Source organism: Apis dorsata, unplaced genomic scaffold, assembly GCF_000469605.1.
Source record: "Apis dorsata unplaced genomic scaffold, Apis dorsata 1.3 scaffold_61, whole genome shotgun sequence".
NCBI classification, from domain to species: Eukaryota; Metazoa; Arthropoda; class Insecta; order Hymenoptera; family Apidae; genus Apis; species Apis dorsata.
In genome coordinates, this window is record NW_006263361.1 from 258,417 (window position 1) to 264,163 (window position 5,747).

The following is a 5,747-nucleotide window of genomic DNA, read 5'->3' on the forward strand; positions in this document are numbered from 1 at the left end:
ACGTGAGCCGACGTGTTTAACCCCTTGGTTTCCCCTTGTACCGGTTAGTAACGACTCGTAAAGCAAAGTGACTTAGCGGAGGATCCCGTTCCTCCGCTTCCGGTGTGTCGAATAGGCCGAAGGGACCGCGGCCTCTCATTGGCCCGTTCGAATTAGCCGGAGTTTATCCGTCGGAATTACGGAGTACTTCTCGACGATGCTCGTCCGAGCACGAACACGAACGAGTACGTGTTCCCGATGCGGATCGATCGACTATCGGCCGCTGCCATAATTGGCAGATTCCCTCGTTACATTCACCAATTAAGTTCTCGGCCGGCTCTGGCAAAAACTGTTTTGTCAATTTCCAGCGGGCTGAAGGATCATCGCGTTTCGTTCGGGCGGCGTTCGAAAACAAACAAGGAAAAAAAGGAAAAATCGATGCCTCCCGATGGCTCCGGGGTGGGAGGGGGATCCCCTCGTCCCTCCTCCCCCCGATGTCCGCCCGTGAATCGGGCTTACACACGCGCGCGCGACGCGTTCTCGATGCGTGCACACGTGTGCGCGTTCATGCCAAGCGTATTATAGTTCGTTGCCGTTAACTGGCAATTATGCAGAGTGGGAGCTTAGCCTTTCGAAATGGGCATCGATCGTGGCGACCATCCGTACGGTTATGCTGCCATATCCACCCAATACGGAGATAATCGCGCGTCGAATCGAGGCCGCGATTCCTCCTCCTTTCCACCACCTTTCCCATCCACCAACGCTTCGAGCAACGCTCGCCGAAACCCTCGTCCGACCGGTTCTCCTTTCCGTTCCTTCCATCTTATATCCCCTATTCCATCTAATAACGACTCGTGCGCTCACCTCGGAGTGGAAGGAAGGCGGTGACGACGGATCGACACGCGTATACGCGAGTTATACGCGCGCGTAGCCCCGCCGAGATCGACGAGGTTGTTCGAGCTTGTACCTCGAACGTCGATTTCCGAGAGACGAGGGCCCGCCAGGCTTTTCTCGCAGTCGCCGATGTCGCGGCTGATCCCGGGGAACTGATAAGTACCTGCTTCGGGCGAACGGTAGATTTATTGCCGAGCCTGTGTCGGTTAACCTCGCCGCTTCCTTCTCCACTCCTTCCCGGCCTCTTCTATCTTTACCCTCTCCTCACCCTTCCCCTCCCCCCATCTCTCGTTTTCTTACCACGGTTCTTGCCCTCTCGTCTTGTCCCCGCGACCGAGAACCATTCGTACAACTCTCCCCTCCTCCGCTTCTAGCCGCTTCTCCATCGAAACTCGACTTCCGTTTTATTGGCGGAAATAATCTTTGATGTGATTGCGCTTTGCCTCGGAACTTTTTCTCCGACCGACGAGGGCGAGCAAACCGATCGATCCGTGATATCGCCCAGTCGATTCAAACAACTTCTACCAACCACCAACGACCGACCAACTACTCTACTCGGCCTACGCATATTTACGATAACATTCCTTTTTTCCCCCTTCCTTCCTTCCTTCCTTCCTTCCTTTCTTTCTTCTCTCTCTCTCTCTCTCTCGTTCCAACTCGTTACATATTAATACGATTCCCATTAGCATAACACCGAACGATATCGGTGGAGGAACGAATACGGATGGACCGATACGTATTATAATATAAGAAGTCGGAGGAGGGGATGAAACGTCCTCGCACGAAGGGTGGGTTACTATTCCCCGTTAAAACGGAGGGTGATACGTTGCAATTGTTCGATAAGACGCGGTATTATAGGAGGGGGGTAAGGTCGAAAGACGAGGGAGGGAGAGAGAGGCGACGCGTGGAAATATCGCAGTTTCATCCGAGCGAGTCCAACCCTTTCGGCCGAAACAACAAAGCCGCGTTCCTAAAGGTATCAACGACCCATCGTTGTCTTAATTTCCTTCGTAATCTGGGTTATTAATATAGCTTAGGGTCGGTGGAGCCGCGTAATTTCACGCCGCGTAGAAATTAATAGAAAGACGAATGCTCCCTTTACGGTCGAACGCCCGTGTGGAATGGAAAATGAACTCCCCGAACTCCTCTCCCGCCCCAATTTCCATTTTTCGACTCGCGAAAAATTTCTAAAACTCCCGCTCGCGCGTTCGAGCTTTTTCTCCCTCGCGTCACGACCTTCGAACCGTTAATTCGGGAATCGTTAATGGAAAAAAAAAAAAAGAAAAAAAAAGAAAATAGAAAAAAAAACGTCCACTCCATTCTTGGAAATCTTGGAGCCGAATGGTTCGACGTGGATGGGACGCGTGACATGACGTAGAGCCCGTGAACATTTCCATGTCAGCGTGCACGGTACGGTCGGACAATGAGCCGCGGATTCGAGACGTCGCGTTGTGTATTATCGAGTGGCATTCCGACGCGCCTCGCCACCGACATTTAGATAGCGACGTCAACTGTCTACCGGGGTAAATCTGTCTTGGAAGCAAAGGCAGCGCACTTCCCCCAAGCGGCACAGCACCGACCAGCCCCTCGCTACCAAACCGAGCGAATTCACTTCTGATCGAATTAGCGCGTCACAGTTCCCTGATACCCCGACAGTCTGAATTAATTAACAGGAGAACGCACTAGGTAAGCAGCCATTATCGAAATAAAGCCCCGGCTGGTGCGGGGGCGAGGTAACGAGAGATAGGCTGGAATTATCAATATTCAAAGAGTTCGAGATAAACCTCTGTCACCTTCTCTTCCTAGAGAACGATCGCGGATCGTTTCATATTTTTCGAGGCGAGGCGTTCCGTTTTATTTACGAAGCGACATTCTTCGACCGTTTCTCAAACAGACGAGACGCGTCTAACGCGATGTCGGGCGAGCGCCCCGACAACGAAGGAGCAGCGTCTTGACTCCATTAACTTCACACTTAGCGCCACCTTAGAAACCCCCGTGTCGGCGGAAGATCTGATTAGGGGTTCGAGTCTCTGCTAAACGCGTTAGTCTCGACTGTGGAAGGGGGGAGGAAGGGGGAGAGAGGTTGTACAGCTCCATCAGGTGCTAGAACGGTGGCTCTGAGAAAAGCCGGAGGGGTGGTGGATGGTTGGGGACGGTTTGTCTCTCCTCATAGTTTGATGCAAATTGAGTAGGAGCACCGACAACTACCAAGAATATAAGCGCTTTCTCTCCCGGTAGGGATTCCGCGATCGAGCACAAAATTTATTCCTTGCGACCACCTTACCGCCAACCGGGTGTACCACCACCACCACCACCACCACCGCCAACCACCCGCTTCTACTAACGGCGAAGTGTTGCCGTTTGGGGTTTCTCACCCTCCAGCTTCGACAACTCGTTCTGTTTGCCGACGAATCTCGGAGGCTTCCTCTCGACTTAGCAACGTTCAAAGTCACGACGCGGTTTGCCAGACAACCTCCTATCGTCCCTGTCGTCGCTCTCCGATTACTCTATCCGTCAATGGGATCATATGGAGAGAAAAGTCCTCGTACTTGTCTAAACATTGCATACGCAAAAATTTGAATGATTTTCTTCGAAAGAAACGATACTGCCACCAAAATCGCCAACCAAAAATTTTAAAATTGTATAACAACATCTGAGTGTATAGGATTTTCCAAAGAAAAAGAAATTAGCAATTTTTATAAACGATATTGCCGTGAAAAATATCTTTATTCCAAATACGTGGAAATTGCAAAGATAAAAAACGACTCGAAACGAAACGATATTTACCGTGAATTTTTCGATAGGAAAAATCGTACTAATCGTCCAGTCTAAATATAAAGGATATACCAGAGGATAAGAATTAGCAAAACTTTCTTTGTAAATTTACCGCGAAACGATATTGCCGCGAACGTTTCGACGCCATTTAACGCCGCTAATGCCCGAAGCGTTTAACGTTGCACCGAGGCAACCATCTATACCCGACGTATCTAGCCAGAAAATCACAACACCATTATGCCACCATCTCGTTGCTTCCATCCTTCTTTCTCTTTGTCGCGTCTCGCATCATCCTCTCGCTCTAATGTTCCCTTTTTATGGCGCACGATTCGAGTCTGCCCCCGGGATCGATTTTACTTCGCACCATGCCACTTATCGTGCCCCGTTACGGTGGAGCATTGCTTTTTATGGCGGTCCATGCTAGATGTTCCGATCGCTCTTCGGTTCTCTCGCTATTTTCTCCTCCTTCTCTCTCTCTCTCTCGCTTTCCGATCTACCCCGCGTTTCCACGCTCGTCTCCTCCTCCTTCTACGTTCGAAATCGTGGAATTAAAAAAAAAGAAATGGAAAAATCGAAATGAGTTTTTCGAGATCATCGCCGTTCGCGACGTCGGTTACCCGAACAGATGTTATCTCAATTCATTTTTGATGATGCTAAATCATCCCCTCTCCCTCCTCATCGATCTCGTTCGCGTATCGGAAATCGCTCTACCTTTCTTCTAGATGTACGAAGATTGGTTGTCGCCCCATTTCCATTGGAATTTGAAAAAAAGAGAAAAAAGTTTCAACGAGAAAAATTGGTACGACACGAATCGAACGAATCATCGAAGGACGATTTAGCCTCGAGATACGTAAAAAAAATACATAAGCATAAATTTAATTCGTTGATTCCTTCATTCGAACATCGCGATCCCGCTGACTCGTTTCGAATGCTGCAAAATGCTCTGCATATTCCCGTGCAAGAGGTGGTGAAAAAAATCACGTCTGCATTTACATAAGCGGCGGTATAAACCACTCGACAGAAATCCCGACATAAAACTCAAACAGGATCCGAGCACGGGACAGCACATCATCCGTTGAATACGCAATGTACGTTCGTACGTACACAATGTATTGTCCCTTCTCGAAAAAGAAAGAAAAAAAAAAGAAAGAAAGAAAGAAAAGAAAGAAATGCTTTTTTTATTCAACACTTGCGAGTTACGATATCAAGATACACCCCCTTAAGTATACACACGTACGCGTCTTTTTCACCGCGCCTCGATCTCGAGACTCTAAGCTTATGAAAAAAAGAAAATATATATATATATATATATATATATATATATTTAAAACGAATTCATAAACGTGGATGATCATTTTCTACGAGAAAAGGATCGACACGAGTGCGCGACACACGGCAGGATTAAATAATAAGGGCGATGTCGTTTTATTTTGGGAAGACAAATCCCTGGAACTGGCTCTCCTCGTAACGCGGTCGATACGAAGAGTATAACACACCGAGAGCGATGTTCACGGCACCTGACAAGAATATCAAGGCGTCGCTGTATCCTGACAAAACGATTTTCGAGTCCCTCGTGGATCCCGTGAGGATCTATTGTGCTCGTTGGAAACCAGCCACCCCTCGTGATCCTCGTTTTCCAAAGGTTCTTTAGCATTTCCGGCGTATCGTCCTTTATGCGGGCATCTAGAAGAATCCCGCTCGCCCCCTCTCTCTCTCTCTCTTCCCTCCCCCTCCCCGTTCGCCGTTCCCTTGCACCGCGGTTACAGGAAAAATTGACTTTTAAGCCGGCAATAAAAAAGGAAAAATGCGAAATCTTTGATTTTAGTGGCGCCTCTTACCCCCGGCGACAGTTGGTCGATGCGTATAACCCTCGCGGCAACCTTATTTCTCTTATATCGCAAGCGAAGCACGTTCGTACTTCGCCACCATTTCGAAATCTGCGTTTCTCTTGTATATGCTCGCCACCGCGGAGAGGAGATCACCGGGAAATACCCGTGGATCTCATTCGTTGAATTTTAAAACCGTGATTTCCATCGCGATATCGCCGGGCTCCGAAACTCCAATTAGGGTGGTCGTTCGTTGGTCGGAACGTAAGTGTC

At 48.8% G+C, this 5,747-nt stretch overlaps 1 protein-coding gene across 1 annotated transcript in view; it reads left to right on the top strand.

Moving 5' to 3' along the window:
• Positions 1–5,747, top strand: part of LOC102680156 (LIM domain only protein 3-like) — a 64,724-nt gene that overhangs the window by 50,472 nt on the left and 8,505 nt on the right. The gene's annotated exons all lie outside the window — the stretch shown is intronic.